This window comes from Drosophila persimilis, unplaced genomic scaffold (genome assembly GCF_003286085.1).
Source record: "Drosophila persimilis strain 14011-0111.01,24,50 unplaced genomic scaffold, DperRS2 tig00000977-arrow-arrow-pilon, whole genome shotgun sequence".
Classification (NCBI taxonomy): Eukaryota; Metazoa; Arthropoda; class Insecta; order Diptera; family Drosophilidae; genus Drosophila; species Drosophila persimilis.
The window spans coordinates 72,267-91,289 of record NW_020825387.1 but is presented as its reverse complement, the minus strand read 5'-3'; positions in this window follow the sequence as shown (position 1 = coordinate 91,289).

Genomic DNA, 19,023 nt, shown 5'->3' with positions numbered 1-19,023 from the left:
AGAAATTCTTGAAGGAGCTCTAAAAGAAAAGAACGAAGAGCAGAGGGAGAAAATGGAATGCTGTAACGGTAGATGATGGATATGAAAACAGTTAACAGTTAACTTTAGATAAAGCAAGGGAATATATGTACTTGACAGGCTATGGAACGCTGTTATTTAACAGGAGGACAGAACAGAGGAAGAGCAGGGAGATCGATCAAGTGAATCCAATAGAAGTGCACCCAAAATAGTACCACTTTATATGGCATTAATTTCACAAGCAATTTGCAAGTCATGGTTCCGTTATTGGCGATTTGCGTTTTTTTCCCTTGCATCGAAATTTGCATGCAGCGGTGGCGGCCCCCCATAAATTATTTATGGGGCAAGTGACGCACTTGTTTTCCTCTTGAAAAACGACCTGCTTTTTTGGTAATTTTTCTGTTCAAGAAAGATCTTTTTCGAAACAACACAAAAACAACCATGAGTCAGGGCCGACATTGCTCGGGGCCTTTGACAGTTTTTCCCGAAATTTCTGATGGCAGTTGTAACGGTTTGTAACGGCGCTCACTCTGTGCCACTCTGTGTGGCATGCATCTGTCTATCTGTCCCTCTGTCTCTCTCTCTCTCTCTTTTCATCCACAAGAAACCTCAATTATGTGCATTGCTGGAATTTCAACTATTTGGAGCTCACTCCATTCAATCTGCTTGGTCTTGGATCGTTTCATTGATCGGCGCTCTTAAGTTCCTCACATACAGTCCACAGTCCACAATTCACTGTGAATTGTGAATCCAATGCTTGGGTCTCTCTTTGGCAGTGTTCCGTTTTGTCCCAGACGTTCCTTGTTTTGGTTTCAATCAAGCGCGCGCCTTTTTTCGCATGTGTGTATGTATGCGAGAGTGAATATTGCCTGTGTGTGAGTGCAAATTCACTTGTCTGTCGTGGCGCAGTCGCTGCCTCTGCTCGCGTTTACGTTTTTACTACGAAACTCAAGCAGAGGTGCGAGCGAGATGCAGCGAAAACAAAACATTAAAATCGAGGGGGAAGATGGCAGCGCGGTCGCTGCTCTCTCTCATACTCTCTTTACCCTCGCCTTACCCACTGCCTTTGCTGGCGACGTCGCTGTCGCTGTCGTTGTCGTTGTCGTTGTTGTTGCTGCTTCTGTTTCGTCATAGAGTTTTTCCCCTTTACGTTTGTGGGTTTTCTTTGATATTATTATGGTTATTTTTGATGTGATTAATTCGAAATTTGTCTTTTTTAAAGAAAGCTGTATTATTTATAGTCGGGAATTTCTAGAACTATTTTAAATCAAAAAGCAATACATATTGCCAAAAAATCTATCTGCCGATAAGATACGGTAAACTTTGTACGGACCAAAAATAACTAAAGTATCGATAAAGCCTCAAATGGATGGAGGCAAACCATATTTTGGACTATGACGGATCATATCTTATACGAAATTCCAAACAAGAATCATTAAACCAATTGATTTCTTAAGTTTAATATGATTTATGAACAATTAATAATAGAGGGACAAAATTTGGCTGATAAATCATGCCAGAAACTTGAGTTATGGATGGTCTATTGGGGTCTCAATGCTATAACTCTGCTTTTTGGTGGGTAGATTGCTGAGAAAATTGAGCAAAGCTTCAGAAATGTGAATTACATTACAATTGAATGATTGCTGGATTGATGAGCGAATTTTTCATGGATACATCACAAAAAAAGAGGCTAACAAAATTATGGATGGGTTTTTTTTACTCTTTTATAGATTTCTTTGTGAATGGTTTTCTCTGAAATTTGATTAATAGCTAAGAAATATGAATTGTTTGTTCCATTTTAAGGGAACCTTCAATTTTCAAAAGTGTATGTGCACTTAATCTTATCTTAAACTTTTTGAAAATCATCTGCATCTAATCCTAAATCAATAAACCATTAATCCTCTTAGTTTCTATATAGGTTATAAAGATTTTTTGGTTTTTTTTTTTTTCGAATCAAATTTTCGTTGTATTTTCTTGCTTTTTTTTGTTGTTGCTTTTGGGTTCAGCGTTTTAGCATTTTCTGGCTAATTCATTTGTTAATGAGCAAACACAAAAGCCAGCGGAGAAGATGCTGCTGTGGTTTTTGCTTCTTCCGAGCAAAAAAAAAATATATATATTTGAGGAAATTAGCATTTTTAATGGTCGACAAGTCCGGAGTTCGGCGAGACACAATGTCGCCTCAAAAAATATATAGATGTACTCCGCAGAGACTGAGTGAGAGCGAGAGAGAGCTATACCACCGTGTATATGTTTTTATAATACGAAAATTTGCATAAAACAAATCTACGCTTAGCATAAAAAATTAATTTCTCAACAAAAATTCAACTAAAATCGAAGATGGTTTTTGGATTAGTGGGGATTTCGCTGTAGTGGTTCGGCGAAGGGCGGGAGGGGGTTGGGCATTCCAGAGACCAGAAAAGCGAATCATTAGCAAAGATAGTTGTATGTAAGCCCCTGCCCCAGCCTCAGCCTCAGCCCCAGCCCCTGCGGAGGCTCCCCTTTGGTGGAGATCAGATCCCATAGTGTGATCTTTGGTTTCGTTCGGCTTTCGGTCTTTCGATTGGTCTCTGGCTTTGCCACCTGTTTCGTTGGGGATCTGGGTCTGGGTCTGGGTCTGGGTCTGGGTCTGGGGCTCAGGTCTCTGGGGCTGGGGCTGGGGCTGGGGCTGGTCTCGTTTAATTACTGTCTTCCCCCCCTGGCTTAACCGGTTCGGTCACCCCTCCTCCGTAGGCCCCTGGAGCTCTCCATTTAGTTGTCACTAAGTTTACCCATTAATAAAAGCCGCTGACTGGCGTCCGATGGGTCCGCGGCGGTGGTGGTGGTGTGGTATGGTATCCCAGAGTTACACATCAATGGACCCGACGATCCGTCCTCAATTTGTTTAATTTATTAGCAAACATTGGAACGCAGTGCAATGGTGGGGGCAAGGGGAGGGGGCATCACATTGATCAAAGAAATATTTCATTTAATTGTTGAAGCGAAATATTTTTGTGGTCAATTATGAGGCAAACAAAACATTTCGAGGGTACAGTTTAAAGGTGGAAATGTGTGTGTATTTTCTTTCCATTTTAAATATTAATTTCAGTGGTTTCCCTTTGGGGCATCTCATCGATTCAACCTCTGAATATTTATAGTTCCTTTGGGGCACAGCCGCCGGGGCAGCAGTCCAGCTAAGGGAAGCTGAAGGTCATGGGAATGGGGACTCGAGATGGAATACAAAAGGTTAAGTGTCTTTGGAAATGATTGAATGGGAAGAGGAGAATTTCCATACAGAATCCGAAAAGACTCCATTCACATTTGTTCTAAAGGAGAGCCCCAAATAGGTTCTCCAGCCGAATCTATCCTATCCTATCCATAATTGCATTTTCTGGTTTAATCCAATTACAGTTTAAAGGTCAAATCAATCGGTGCTGAAATGCCAAAGGACTACAATACGTTGAAGGATGGCTGCAGAAATGGCAAATGGCAGGCAAAAACAAAAACCCACATGGTTTTCTATTCAATTATTTTCCATTTCCCCCTGCTATTTTCCAATGCAACGAGTAATGGCAATAGAGTTCTGGAGTTTAATGTTTGTTTCATGTTTTTTTTTCGCGTTTGGTTTTTGAATTTCTGTTCGAAATTCGATTATAAATGAATAGACGTGTCGTCGCAACGGCAAAACAATTGAATTAAAAGCCATAATTTATTAATTAACACCACGCGTGGGATACATGCATGTAGCCCCCCCCCCAACCCCCAACCCAACCCCCACTTTCTCTGCCACTCTTTCCACTCCTTCTTGTTTTTCTATGTGCGCTCTCTTTCGAGGGGGAAAGGCCAGAGCGAACAAATCAACAAAATTCACACGTGTCTGCTTCCCCCCCACCGCCACACTGTGCAACACAGTTCTGCCTAGAACTCCATGCCACGCAGCAGAGAATACATTGCGCATACGCCGCGTGCGACGGCGACGGCGCCAGGCGGCGTGAAAATGAAATTGGCGCCAAACGAATTTGCAACGGTCAATTAAAACAAAAACAAAAAAAACAAGCGGCAGAAGGAAAATGGTAAAAACTCCCAACCCCTCCCACAAAACAGCAACCCCTCCTTAACGGTGTGTTAATAAATTCTAAACGCTCTCTTTTTTATGTGCCATCAGGAGGGGAGGGGAAGCGGTAAGCGGGGGGCCGGGGGACGGGGGCCGGGGGCGGAGACTGCAGTTTAAACAATAAATAATTTCTAGGTGGCGCCTCAATGGCGATTGTCGTTCCACTCTCTCTGTGTGTGTGTGTGCTTAGTGCACAATCCATTCCCACGTTCCCATTTCACGTGCAACACGACAAGTGCGCCGCGCCGTACAGCTGTGCGGCGAGTTACCCTTCTTCTGGTGGGTTCTAGGGCATCGGGGACTGTGATAAGGGTTTCCCTGAGAATGGAAAGCATTTGATTGAGGAGGGTTTCGTTGCGAATGGCAGGTTTGGGGGGGATGTAATCACATTTTAAGTGAAGTTCTGGGGGCTCATCGCTGGTTTGATTCAAGATTCATGGATGGAGCTTAAAAGCCACTTAACAGATCTTTCAAAGGAACAAAGAGTACGCATCATTCTGTAGCCACAAGTCGTATCCCTTCTCCTTAGACAGAGCATCGCCTAGTCGTTATGTCCCACCTTTCTTCGTCTTCATCTCTCCCGTGGCTCTGCTTCCTCTTTTTGCTCACCTAAATTCGTGTGTGTGTGTTTTTGTTGCTTCTAGCGCAAAGCGCAATTGATGATTGCATGAATATGTTTTCCTATTGCGTCGTAGCGAAAATGTAGTATGCCCCCATTGCGACGTCCGTCTCTTTCTGTGGCAGAGAGCGGCAGAAGGGCGCACCGACTGGGACGGTGACGGGGGCCAGGATCGACACTTTTGTTGGGCTTTTGTATGAGCGAAGCTCATCTTCTAGTTCTTTCTTTCGCTGCTGCTGCTGCTGCTGCTGCTGGTGTTTGCCGCACGGCCTCTGCCTCGTGCTTGGCATTCAAGTTCAGCGTTGGCAGAAGCAGTGCAACAGAGCGAATGCAGGGTATAGTTAAGCGATGGTAAGGCAGGGCACGATAGGTCCACGCGCAGTGTGTGGATGCACTAATTAATGCACAAGAAATGAGCGTGGAGCGTGGAGCGAGGGTGAGAGAGAGAGATGGGACCACACCTTACCCTCCTATGGGATATACCTTCCGAGCAGCAGAGTGTAGACAGGAGGAGGCACATCGTAACCGTACCAGACAACGTTTTCTACGGCCATGTGACCTTTTGTGTGTGTTTTCAAAACGAGTGGGAAGCGCGCGCTGATGTATGTGTGCTTGTGCTTGTGTGTGTCTGTGTGTGTGTGTGTGTGTGTGGTTTTTGGCGCGTGTAATGTTCTCGGCCTCAACTTTGACCTTTCGCCACTCACCTTTCTCATGTCCACCAAACCGAAAAGCGAGTGCAGGCGCCTGTACCATTTGTGGACACAAAATACTACTACGCGAATGAACTGCTTGCTGGCTTTCGCACTTGAATTAACGCAAAGCGCTCGGTTTAAAATCCAATTCAATAGAACCTTCCCTTCCCCTTCCGTTCCGTTCCGTTCCGTTCTGTCCCTTACCTTCCCCGACTTTCCGTTTGTTTTCGTTTTCGGTTACGGTTTCTGTTTCTGTTTCTCTTTCGCGCTTTCCTCGTTCCACGTTCCTCTTTCCTCCTTCCGCTTTATTTTTGTATTTCCATTTTCTGTGGTTTTGTTGCTATTTCATGTTCAAGTGCAAGCGGTTGCTGACCGACGACGACTGAAGTGCAGTCGCCCTGCCTGCACTGCTTAAATAAGTGCAATCCGCAACTGTAAAACTGTAAAAGAAAGCAGCACCAGCACCAGTACCAGCCGGCCGCTGGGAAACGAGAAGGAGAGAGAGGGAGAGATGGAGAGATGAAGAGGCTGAGCGTAAAATGGTAATCATATGCTGAGGGATAAGGAGGGCAAGCGCCACCTACGTGGGCGTCTGACTAATGGACTTTGCCCCAGAGACCGCTATCCTCCAGCGAATCCCACTGCTCACGATAGCAAAGTGGCGAAGAGGGGTAGGCAGGGGGTAGCAAGGGGATGGATAGATAGAGAGATAAACAGAAGGAGGAGAGCGAGTGGGCGAGAGGAGCGTGACAGGTCCTCAAGGATTTCGAAATAGAAAATAAATTGGAAACGAGTCATTTGCCTGATGAATAGCTGGAATGAATGACTGGCTCTGGGAATTGTAGTTCGAATAAAATACGCCAGCCCCGAATGGACTTCCCATCGGGGACTACTAGCGATGTGAATATTCAATGATCCGTTTGGGAATAGTGAACTCTAATCAAATGATGCATGAATGATGAAAAGCTGAGTGAAAATGGAAAAGTCATTTATAAATGAACTAAAGACATTAAGTGAATGATTTAATGGGATTGTGGATATTTATTATTGATTCATTTGGGGTATCTTGGACATCCAGACATGGAGATATCTCTCTAGTCTTGGGCTGTCAAATTGGAGCGGGAGAGCGAAGCAAGTGAGCCGGGGGTTGGTGGCCACTAGTTTCATCTAACTAAAATCAACAGACACATTTTCTGGCAGTGATCTTTAGCGAATAAGCTTCCTAAGAAGCCAAATTATTATTGGTCGTATCTTTAGATCCTTCAAGGCTAATCCTTTGATTAATTCCTCACAATATATAACCAACTTTCAAGTTCAAAGCAATTGAATAACCAATTCACAAAACAATCAGTGCCCTTTTGTGAATGCATTGAATGCGAATCCAATGTCCGATTTATGAAATCCAAGCCCCACCGGCCCTGGCCCCTGGTTACGCATCGAAATGCACAGCTCGGGAAATCACATAATGTCAAGCTGTCACACAAAATGGACACCGGAAAGTCCACACAGCTTTCCCTACTTTCAACTGAAACTGTTACTGTAACGCTGGTGTACATGTAACTGTAACTGTAACAGACGCCCACTGGATGACCTATACGCCCACAACATGGGGACCAGAGAGCGCAAGTGGGCGTGGGCGTGGGAGTGGGCGTGGGAGGAGTGCTGCTGCTGCTGCTCTCTGTTCTGGTAACCCAATTACAGAGATCAAAGCCGGGCCACAAGGCGAGGCACTTTGACCTCGTACAACCATTCGTGGGACACCCGCCCACTCGTACACTCACTCTCGAGTCCTTTGCTGTAAGTACAAATTGCGCCAAAAAGTATGACATGAATGGGTCATGACGTCTAGTCCACCATTAGCAATGGAAGTGCCATAAAATCACTAAAATACAAAAAAAAAAGAGAGACCAAAACTTGTTTCGGGGCTAATTACAACAGACTGACGACGACGACGCTGATGGTGATAATAGTTGAACGTCGATGCCCTCCAATGTCAAATGACGGCAGGCCCGACACGTGTAGACCCCATTGGATATGCCTTTGAGGCGCAACGAATCCACCGACGGGCACCGCGCCACCGATGACGCCGACGGACTTGACGATTGTTACGCTAATTTCTTGGTCACAGAGTCACAAAAACACCATCCAGCAGCGGTGATATTGACGTATACGTAATCACTGCTGTGACGTCACTGCTTAAAGTCGAGCAGAAAAAGCCGTGTGGCCGGGCGGCAAGCAGCAGGCGGCAGACGGCAGACGGCAGGCGGCAGACGGCAGACGGCAGGCGGCAGGTCTAAAGCTTGGTTAAAAAAAAAAAGAACAGTAACCATGTCACGACACGATGATGATGATGCCTGCAACAGGCGAAACCACCAGTCCAGAGGGAGCAGGAGGTATGCTCGTACATTGTATACCCTCTGAAGCGATTATATAGGAGTATGTATGTATGTATCTGTGTCCTGTATCTGTATCCGTATCTTTATATACAGCTCTTTTCCGGTAAATAGGTTACTACGCTCGCAACGATGCCGCCACGAAGTTTTACGCTACAACACCCGCACTCGTACTCGCACTCGTACTCGCACTCGTACTCGTACTCCTTTTTTCTGTCCTGCTCGCACGTCACTTCTCGTTCGTACTCCTGCCTCCTGCTCTCGCTCTCGCTCTCGCTTGTTACGTCACTGGCAAGAGTTGCATTTTATCGTAAAATGAACGATGACGGGACATTTAGAGCGACGCTCGTGCTCGTGCTCGTGCGCTTCGGGTTCTTGGTCGTCGGTTTTTTGCGGGCTACATAGGCGCTCGGCTGGTTGGTTGGTGGTCCGCTTCGTATATGGGACGCGCGTAGCGTAACGTAAAACATGAAACAGGACAACGTAAATGAATTTTGCATTGAATGATGCTGTGGGGGGGGAGGTGGAGACTGGGAGTGCGGAAGGGTGGCCCATGAGTAGAAGCGGGAAGCCAGGGCGGACGAGTTGGTCTCTCGCTCTCTTGAATGATGAACGAATGGAATCCCTTTGAGTGATTGAATGCAATGAGTGGTAGCCATAGTGAATACTACGAGTACTGAATCAGTTAAGAAATGAAATTGGGGGTAAAGAAAAATATGAATATTCATTAGTGACACTGTTTTCGAAAAATCAAAGATATTTCGTGAGTATATTACTTTTTTCCTGCAGTTTCCCATTAATTTCGTTCAAATATTCAAGGTATTCATGGCTTTCTTTGATGCCTTAGTTGCCTTTCCTTCATTTTATTCATTATATTCCTGCCCTCTCATTGCCATAGATCAATTCATTGAATTATATTCATTAATATACAAGATCAATCCGCATGTTCAACTAAATTATTCACCAGCACTCACTGCTATTCGGGCTTATTCATTAGTTAACAGTGGATACCACTCGTATACGTACGAGTATGAGTACGAGTATATACTCGAAACAAAGGCTTCTGCTGCTGCTGATGCTGCTGCTGCTGCTCTGAATGAATAAATGAGTAAACAGCGTCAGAGTCAAGTGGCTTCAACTTGAGCTGAAGCAGCAACAGGATGGGGCAAGGACTCCCTACTCTTTTTGCCCGCTACGTGCGGCATTCAGTCGTTTGCTTTTGATGCCACCAGATGCCAGGGCTAAGTATTCTTCGCCTCAGAATGGCACAACACAGAAACCCAAATGTATCGTGTAAATATTTTATTGCACAATGTGTATATCCAACAGATACAGATACAGCTCTCTCGTGCGCCCCAAAACGCACACAAGGATACATAGGATATCCTATGTATATATGTATGTATGTACATGTATTCCCGATTCGCTGTACATAGATGGAATCGTGGCGTTCGTTAGAAAAACCGAGTGAATGTGGAACAATGCAACTGGAAATGGAAGTGACGTGACTGTACCCCGGCTCTCCACTATATATAGGCCATTGGCATATATACGAGCCACAAATGCAACCACTATATACTATATATGTATGTATCTATGTATCTATGTATCTGTATACCTATATGTATTCGATGCACTGCGTAGTGGAGCACAGCTTCTTGTTCGTTCCTTTCGTTCAATGGAAAATTTGCTTGCCTCGCGGCGTGGGCATCATTCGATAGGGGCTGTTAACCCAGGGTGCGCCCCCACTCTTTGGGTGCGTGCGAGGGGTGCGGTGGGGTCTGTGGAGGTCTTCCCACCTCCTTGTAATGAGAATTTATGCGACGACCTGATACGGAAAGGAGCGTGGGCTTGGTCTTGGTCTTGGTCTTGGGCCAGCCTCAAAAGATTGGCCATTAAATTGCAGTTTGGCTATTTATAGGATGGTGCGGATACACCAAGTGCGGTGCTTCCAGGAAGAGGGAGGTAGGTGTAAGGAGAAGCTATGGCTCAAGGGAAACTTGAATATAAAATTGGTACAACGAAAGGTATCCTCCGGCCACGGGATAAGCTTATGTTTGGAGTACATAAAATTAGAAAGGATTTATCGGATTTGGGGTTCGGTTTGGCCCTTTGGATTCTTGGTAAACTACTAAAAGGTGGCATAATGTTCTCCAAATTGCGCCACGCTGTGCTCGGATAGCAGATGAATGTTGACGGAAATTAGTTGAATTTTTCCGAGTTTTTACTCCGGCATTTAGTGTTCTTCAATGGGATTTTTAGTTCTCGTTCTTTCTTCGATAGTTCCTTCCTTGCTTCAGTTTTTCAGTTCCTCATTTCTGGCCCAAGTTTTTTCCCATGATACCATCAGCGCCCTTTTCCATTGGTTCTTCATTAAGTTCGTTTCAGTTCTTCAGTTTTTTTGGACGCTTACTTTTTTCGTTTCCCATATCTACTATTTCCTCCAGCAGAGTCCAACATTTTTGTTCTATTCCTTTTCCTGTTTTTTAGTTTACTTTTTCCTTTGCCCTCGCCTGAAAGGTGTATTCATTTCAATTTAATTAGATATTTTAACAAGTTCTAATTGGCTTTTACCACCGCCCCCCAAGCCCCCCACACACACACCCACACCTACACCCACACCTTGAAGCCACGCCCACTGGCAGGACAAAGTGCAATCGGTAGGGAAGTTCATAAAAGTTCAGCGAAAAAGGGGGGTGGGGGGGGAGGAAGGGGCAAATGGCAGAGGCAATTTCGCCCACGTCATGGCCAAGGCAACCGACCCGACACGACACGACAACTCTGTGTGGCATCAGCGTCAGGCATCAGCATCAGGCATCAGGAGGGGCATTATTTCCATGCGGCCCACGCAGGACAGATTGTTCTAGGTCCTGAATAATGCGTCTTTCCACTTGTGGTCCTCCATCGCGGCTATCCACCCACTGATTCTGCTCCTCCTTGTTTGGGTCTCCTCCTCTTGGCCTTTTGGTGACGTGGGTAACGTTGATCCAGCTGTTCCTTCTCCGTTTTTGCAGCCATATGTGGTTGGTGGCGTGCGTGGGTGCTCCGCTCTGCTCTGCAAATAGAAAACTCACCGTCTGGCAGTGGGAAACAAATCTGTAATCAACCCAAGGGACCTCCCAAATATATATGTATGTGTGTATATTTCTGGGCTCATTCTTATTAGTTGTAGGATGCAAAATGATGAAAGCTGATGGCCCGGGATATCCATCAAAATCTATTGAGCAGCTGCGACATCAGTTCTGCCAGGATATGTATGACGCGTGGCTAGGGATGGGGCTGGGGCTGGGACTGGGACTGGGGCTGGGGCTGGGGACGATGAAGTTTTTTCCCCCTCATTTAAATTGTTAACCCCCCGTCCCGGTCTTGTCCTGCGGCATTATTGCTGACTTGACATTGATGTATTTGGTGACAAACTGTTGCGGTTTATTATCGTTTGGTGGCGGGCTTTTTCTAGGGGCTCGGGGTGAGGTACAGTCAGTCACGTAATTTGCTAAACATGTCACAGCCTGCAGCCTGGTGGGCCGGGGGTGTGCGCGAGATGATGTGCAGAATGAGAAGTAGACACCCCCCCATATGAAGAAAATGGCAACAGCAACAGCCTCCGCGGCAGCCTAAAGACAATCGATACATCATTTTAATTGTTGCGATTTGAGGGGTGGATCATGCATACATATGTATGTGTCTGAGGGTAGATGGGATTGGATGGGGTTGGCCAGACAGAGACAAGTAAAGCCGGGGCGATATATGTGGCATTTGAATAAGGCCCAATCATTAGCTGGCACAGCAGCATGGAGCGGCAACTTGCGTACAAAATACAACATAGAATGCTTAAAAATACATTTCAACAGTGTTGAAATATCAATCGATAAGTAGTCGATATGCTACAAGTAAGTTCACTAAGTATTTAGGCAGCAGACGTGTGAATTTCTATGACAACCCATCGGGACTACAAAGATTTGATTGAGAAAAGGTAAGGTTATGGAAATTCGTTTGTAAATCGATCAAAAAATCGATACTTTAAGGCAGAAGAAGTGATTCATGTGTTAAATATTTAAGGTTTTTATAAAGAATTTGTGCGTTTTTCAATGAAAATCTAATGAAAATGCAAACATTTGATGGAGAAAAGGTCAGTTTATTGAAATTTGTTGTGTAAATCGATAAAAAATCGATACTTTAAGGTAGAAGAAGTGATTCATGTGTTAAATATTTCAGAATTTTGATAATTGCAAAGAATTTTGGCGTTTTTGGATGAAAACCTAATGAAAAAGAAAGATATTGAACCTTGTTTGTAAATCGATTAAAAATCGATACTTTTAGGGGTAAGGCAGTACAGTTTTCGTGGTATTTTGATTGATAAGATTCCGAAATTGAATAGTATCTATGGGGATATAAAGACGGAGATTCGCCTGCTCTGAAACTCCTCTCAAAAGCCTTAGCCTAACAACATCTCCGTCATGGAAGTTCAGTGATCTATTCATTATACCCACGAACTGCTGATCTCACTCCCGAGAATAAAACCTTTCAATAACACACATCAGGTACACGACAATTTGCCAGTCGCAAGTCCAAAAATCCAACTGAAATCCGAAAGCTAATGCTCGTAAATCAAAGTACTTCATACCCATAGATCATCCCCAGACCCAAACATCCCACAGAAGGTCGTTCAACCCCCGGCAGGGGGACGTGTCAGCCTCCTTCGTTTCTCTCCTTCGATTAATTGCTCTACATGGATATGGATATGGATATGGATATGTGTTTATTTTTGGATCGGCAACCGAATGAATGGCCATTAGCTTTGGCTACAAAATTGATTATTATTGAAATATAATCCCCAGGTGTGCGACAGAGGAGCCTTTTTTTTTTGTAGTTGTTGGCGACACAAAAACACAAAGACGGCAATTAATTTAATTGAATGAGAGATTTAGAAGCGATTATATATGGAATGTTATTACAATCTGAAGAGGGTGGAGAGGGGTTGAGGGGGGGGGGGGGGGAGTATAGTTGTAAGCGCGTGTCGTGTAAACATGAAACAATAAAACAAAGCGCCTGAAAACGAATGTATATCAGCATGAAATTATGTTGGTATTTGTGTGATGAATCTGTGTGAAAGAATCTCCACTAATACCTTAGCATCGAATCAACCTATACATAGGAGATACATATATATATATATATATACATAGTATATAGTCGTATGTTTCCTAGTCTATGGCCTCTGGCCATGCGAATCAATGAATGGAATTATAATGAATGAATGAATGAATGGAGAGGCCACCGCCTCCCTCTCAACAACAACAACAAAAAGCGCACACAAAGCGCCATTAAGCTTACGTCTAACCGATGGATGGGGATGGATGGGGCTGTTGTTGTTTTCCTACAAATATGCTTACTGATACAACAAAATATAATTATATATATGAGTACTCTGAGTACATACACCAATACAGTCAGTCCTCCTCCTCGTATGCAAACTATAATTCAAGCGCGTAATTGAAACACAACTTTCGATGGTGGCGACCCACAAATAGAGATGACTTTTCGAATGCTCTTTCGGCGTGGAGTAGAGTGGGGGCCTTGCTTATTCAAGATTAAATTCCCTTTGAGGTTTGGGTTGTATAGTTGTATAGACATCTAACCATTTTGGGAGTATTCCTAGTAGAATGAAGTACATATTACTGTGGCATACATTCATAGCTCTATAAGGCTTATACTATGATATTTTTAAAGCTTCCCAAAGAAATCTTTGATCCATCTGCATCGTAATATTCTCTAAGTTTTTTCTTACAATATTTCTTAAGACATATCTACCAGAGTTATTCTTAGGCTTCTCCAGGGAACAGAACTTTCCATAGAACGATCTTCACGATTTCTGAGAAACTCTTTCAATAGTTTCCTTCTTGGCAAAACCACTTAAAGCGTATACATTCCTTCAAATATATTCCCTTTTTTTTTCTATGAATGGTTGGGCATTCCCCCTTCCCACAAGTTCAAGCGATTGGGCGGGGGGGTCATTTGGCAATCTCTTACTCATAAACAAATCAAGTAAATTCGCTGACAGACGAAACAGATTGAGAATGATTTTAATTCAGATTTTTCCTCTGGCAGTTCACAGATCTTTATACACTCTTTAGCGACTAATCAGCCAGACAGACAGATAGACAGCGATGTACCCTCGACCTTCAGGAGAGAGGGGAGGGGGAGGGGGAGGGAGAGGGCGTTGTCTGATCTATGGCTTTGTCTTGGTTTCAATTTTAGTTGTAGTTTTAGTTTCAGTTTAGTTTTGGGTTTGCATTCATAATTTACTTTGTTTATTCCACTCTGGAGGCATGATTCAGTCGAACTTCCGATAAGTGATTGCCCGCCGCCAGTCTGTCCGTTCAAATAGAAATCAAAACACAACTTCCGTTGAACTTTGAACTTTATTCAGTCATGTTTTTGCTGGCTCTCTATTCGAAAAGGTCAGCGCAACTGAATGCAGATGGGGGTGGTGGTGGTGCTGAGTGGGTGCTTTAAGGGTATGGGGGGTGGCCCGGTCGAGTGCCCTCTTAATTAGCTTCCCCATTTAATGGTTAATTTTTCAAATGGATTGGCAAACATTCATTCCGTCAGTCTGATTAGCATTTGAATAAGCAAACATTTTATTCCCCCTATCTCGTTCGAGGGTTTTCCTCGTTTCGTTTACGTATTCGTATTCGTATTCGTATTCGTGGGTGTTTCAATTAATTAGCCATCGAGATATCGTGAAATGAGTGCATGAAAGGTGCGGAAGGAGGTGCCTTTTTATAGTGCAATCACCAGTGCTTTTTTTATGGGTATTTCTTGTACGAAAAAAGGGGGTACTATTTTTAAAACTATTTCTATGCCCAGTGAAAAACGCCCTGAGATTCGAATATTTACCCTTGGCCTATAATATTTTTTTGGCCCAATACTACGGGGCAAGGACATTTCGATAGACACCTCCTTGTTCTAATAACATTTAAATTCAGTTCTTATTAAAATTTTTTTTTTTATCAGACAAATTTTTAAATATATTCTTTTAAATAAAATAGGAGCTATTTCGATATTTAAATAATAACAATTTGTATTATAAAATTAAAAAATTCGATTTCTTACTGGGGTCCCTGTGTCCTATAAATATTTTATTAAATAAAATATATTTACAAAAAATTAAATATATGGATAATATATATGTATATTTGATCGTGTATTTGTATTTAATTTAATATGAATATTTTTAATTCATTAAATTTAATTTTTAAATCAAAGTGAATGAATCCGATAGATGAATGTGTTTTTTTTATATCTACAGTGCCTTATTTTTTCTTTGGCTCACTAGAATTCATTGTTTTTATTGGTACATGGGAGTTTTTGTGATCTATTCAACTGAAAAATATCAAGTTTTGATCGTTATCAATGAATCAAGTTTTCTATTCACATTATTCACTTGAATTTCGAGCACTTGTATGACGATTAGCTTTATAAGTTCATTTCATGATTCATTTAGTTGTAAAATACCCCCGCCTAGGGTTATCTAAAGTGGCGCCTTAATTTTTATACAATAGAACCGCCCACCCCCAACCCCCAGCGCCCTCCCCTTCAGCCTGATTACAGTGTTTGTCAAAAATATTTGATCAGCAATTAAGAGAGTGCGCAGAGTGGAGAGTGGAGAGTGGAGAGTGGAGGTGGAGGGTGGAGAGCAGGCAGTGGAGTGGAGAGTGTGCGAATGCAGTGCGCAGTGACTTGTGTCGTGAGTGACTGTCTCGGATGACGATGATCATTGCGTTTTTTCATCCATCCAGCGTTGATTTTGATCAATTGCTGCGCACTTTCAGCGATAACAAAACAGAAACAAAAACAGAAACAGAAACAAAAACAGAGTGGAAAAGTTCCGTTATATTCCGTGTTATTATTACAGGGTGAAATCTGTTGGGGAATCTGGGGCGATCCCCCAAAATCACAGGAAAAATGGCGCAGTGCAGAAAAAATTGGATCTGAAAACGAGGCCTTCTTCCACCACAGATTCTTGGCCTCGTCTACAAGATAATGATCTCTCCCTCTCTCTCTCTCGCTCTGTCTCTGTCTCCCTCTGTTTTTCGTCGTATCTGTATCTTTGTTTACGCAGAAGAAGGCAAGCAAAACAAAGAGCAGACAGAGAGTAAGAGCAAAACAAAAACTACGAAATGATGGAGGAAGAGGCGCTCGTTCGCGTTTGCGTTCGCGTTCGCTTGTTGATGGGGAGAGAGGGCCAAAGACCTTATAAATCACACGAGCGTAGCATGACTTGCCATTATACCAAACACAGTGGGGCAGAGAGGGGCTAGTTGGGGGCTAGTGGGGAGGGGTGTGCTTCAATTTAGATACATTTGAATGTGGTGTATCTAGTACTAAAAATAGTTTCAGTCTATCGTTAAGGTACGAGAGTAGTATGCCTCCCTGCCAGCTGCGATCAGTCACAAGGTGTTGCACGCCCCCCAGAGGGTGCTGTGTTTGTGTGTGTGTGTGTGTTGCATGTTGATGATGCAACAACAATGAGGCAGCAGCAAACGACGCAATTGCCATGCGAAAGTCAAAGCAAAACAAAAAGTGCAACAACAACAAAATCATGGTAGAACCTTTGGATACCCTTTGACTTAAAGATCGATAGTTTGCCAATAAATGTATGGGATTCTGTGGGGTCGTAGATTATCCATAAGAAAACAAATGTCTGGGGGGTTTGTGGGGAGCTTGGAGATGGAATTTTCACAGAAAAGGTAGTTCCTTGATGGATATTCCAAAATATGGTGAAGATATCACTGTATATCACAAATCCCATCAAACAATAAATAAACAAATGTTTCCCAACTAAGAATATATATACTTTCGATGCCAAAAGCCATCATCAAATCGGAATACCCTCCATGGAAAGGGTATACAAATTGATGAGCACAATGGAGATGCTTCTGGTGGACAAAGGGGCTGACGGCAGGAGGGACAGAAGATGCTACAGTTGTGGCAGAAGGGGCAGGCCAGGGGGCCAGCCGAGGGGGGATAGGGTAATGCTAAGGCGGAACAGCATTTTTTTGTTGTATATTTTTTTTTTCAACCCGGTTTAGTCTAGTTTTCTAGCTGCTGGGAATTGGCGAATTTCACAAGATTGCGACGATTCGCGCCTTTTGTCGCCAAATTGCAGATACACAACAAAATAACAAAGGGAAGGCAAATAGCAACAACAACAAAAGAATGCAAAGATAAATAAATACAAATAAAATACAGATACAGATACAAATTACAGTGGAAAATGCTCCAGAGGGAAAAAATCAAAGTTTGTTGTTTTTTTTTGGATTAATTTCTGCTTGGATTTATTTTCATTGCTTTATTTCGGTTTCTTCCTGGAAATGTTGCGATTTTTGGTTTCCCTTGAGATACAAATTATCAAAAAAATATTGTTTTTGTAAAATGTTGTCATGTGATAATTATCAACATTCCAGGCGTTTCTTTAAGAGCATCGTTCACTGTAGCCGAGTATCTGTATCTGTAACTCTGTATCTGTATCTTTTGTGCTTACCTTGGCTGGTCGATGTGACAGGGGCGGGGCGCCAGATGTGAAGGTGCTTGGGCAGGGGCAGGGGCAGGGGCAGAGGGGCGCTGCAAGAGAAGGTGCCTGGGACAGTGGCACTACAAGGGAAGATGCATGGGGCAGGGCCGCCACAACGGAAGGAGCATGGCGGGGCATGGGGCGTTGCAGGCAGAGTAGGTTGATGGGGAGTCGTCGCCGTCGTCGTTGTCTAGCAAAAAAGGGCGGAAATTCAAGATGCTGCGCAATATGCCGGCGGGGCAACGAGCGTTGGGGCAGCGGCAGCGGCACAGGCAGAGCGATACATGAGGCACCTCTGAAGCCTCCTCCACTGCCGCTGCTGCTGCTGCTGCTGCTGATGCATTTTCACATGCGAGTAAACAAAGTTATTGGAAAATTGTATTTGCGCATTGTGTAATAGCCGCAATTGGATTTTAATTGTAGATTGCCTTGCCCCCCTCCCCCCACCACCAGCACCACAGACATTCCTCTGGGGCCCTGCTGCTGTTCGTGTGCGAGAGAGGGAGAGGGGGAGAGCGGGGTACATATGATTCGAACATCCAACATGTCTTGAATTATGGGTTCTGTGTGGCTCAGCCAGCACTTGCCCAAGCGAAACCCTCTCCCGTCCCCAGTCTCCCGTGGGGGGCTGCGATCCATAGCCGATCATTAGACTGCTGCTAGATTATTGCATGTCATTAAAAGTAGTTCAGGTGCTGAGAACGGTATGATATTTGCTCAAGGTCTGTTTATTTCCATCAGAAATATATACGTATAACTATTTCTGGCTTAAAGCTAGGGAAACGTATCTTTTTTTTTTTGGGGGTGAGTTACTGCTTAAAGTCATGTTTAAATTATAGCTTCCTAAATGTTGAAATCTTTCACCTGATTCCGTGGCAGCTGCAACAAGGAAATGACTATATCTCCCGCAGGGAAAAACTCCTCCACAGAGTCATCCAAAACCATCAATCAGGCAGTGCTCTTGCCACCCCATCGCTCTCTCTCTCTCTATATATATATCTCTTTGCTCTGTCTATCTCTAAAAGCTTTATCCTCCTAACAAGCAAGAAATAATAGCATAGTACTGTGTGTGTAGGCCTCTACCAAACATTCAGTGGAGGAGGCTTCAGGGGTGATTGCTTTTTGCTTCAACGGAATTTCCATTTTGTAACAGTTTGTAGTGCAATTGCAACAAGACAGCCCCCTTCTTACCCCCCCCCGCCACCCCGCTTATGTTTTCATAAATACGAAATTGAAAGTTTTTCAACCGACGAAAATTCTCATAAAAATTGTTCACCCAAACCGCATACAAAAAAAAACAAAAACAAAATATGAAAAAAATGAAAAGAAATAAAGAAAAGTATTTTCAGAGCACCCTTGAAGATATTCCCAAAAAAAAAAAACAACAATAAAAAGCGAAATACTTGAAGAGCAAAAGAGATGGAAGGAGAGGTGGAAAAGAGAGAGAGAGAGAGAGGGAGAGAGAGTGAGAGATAGACAGATAGATGACCGGGCCCCAGTCGAATGAACGGGCGGCATTTCAATCAATTGGCGGCAACAGCTGCCCCACCATCTCCACCCCTGCCACAGCCCCTGCCTCTACTTGGCTGCCCACGTTTTGTGGCAAGAGGCACCGCCACCGCCGTAGCGTGGAT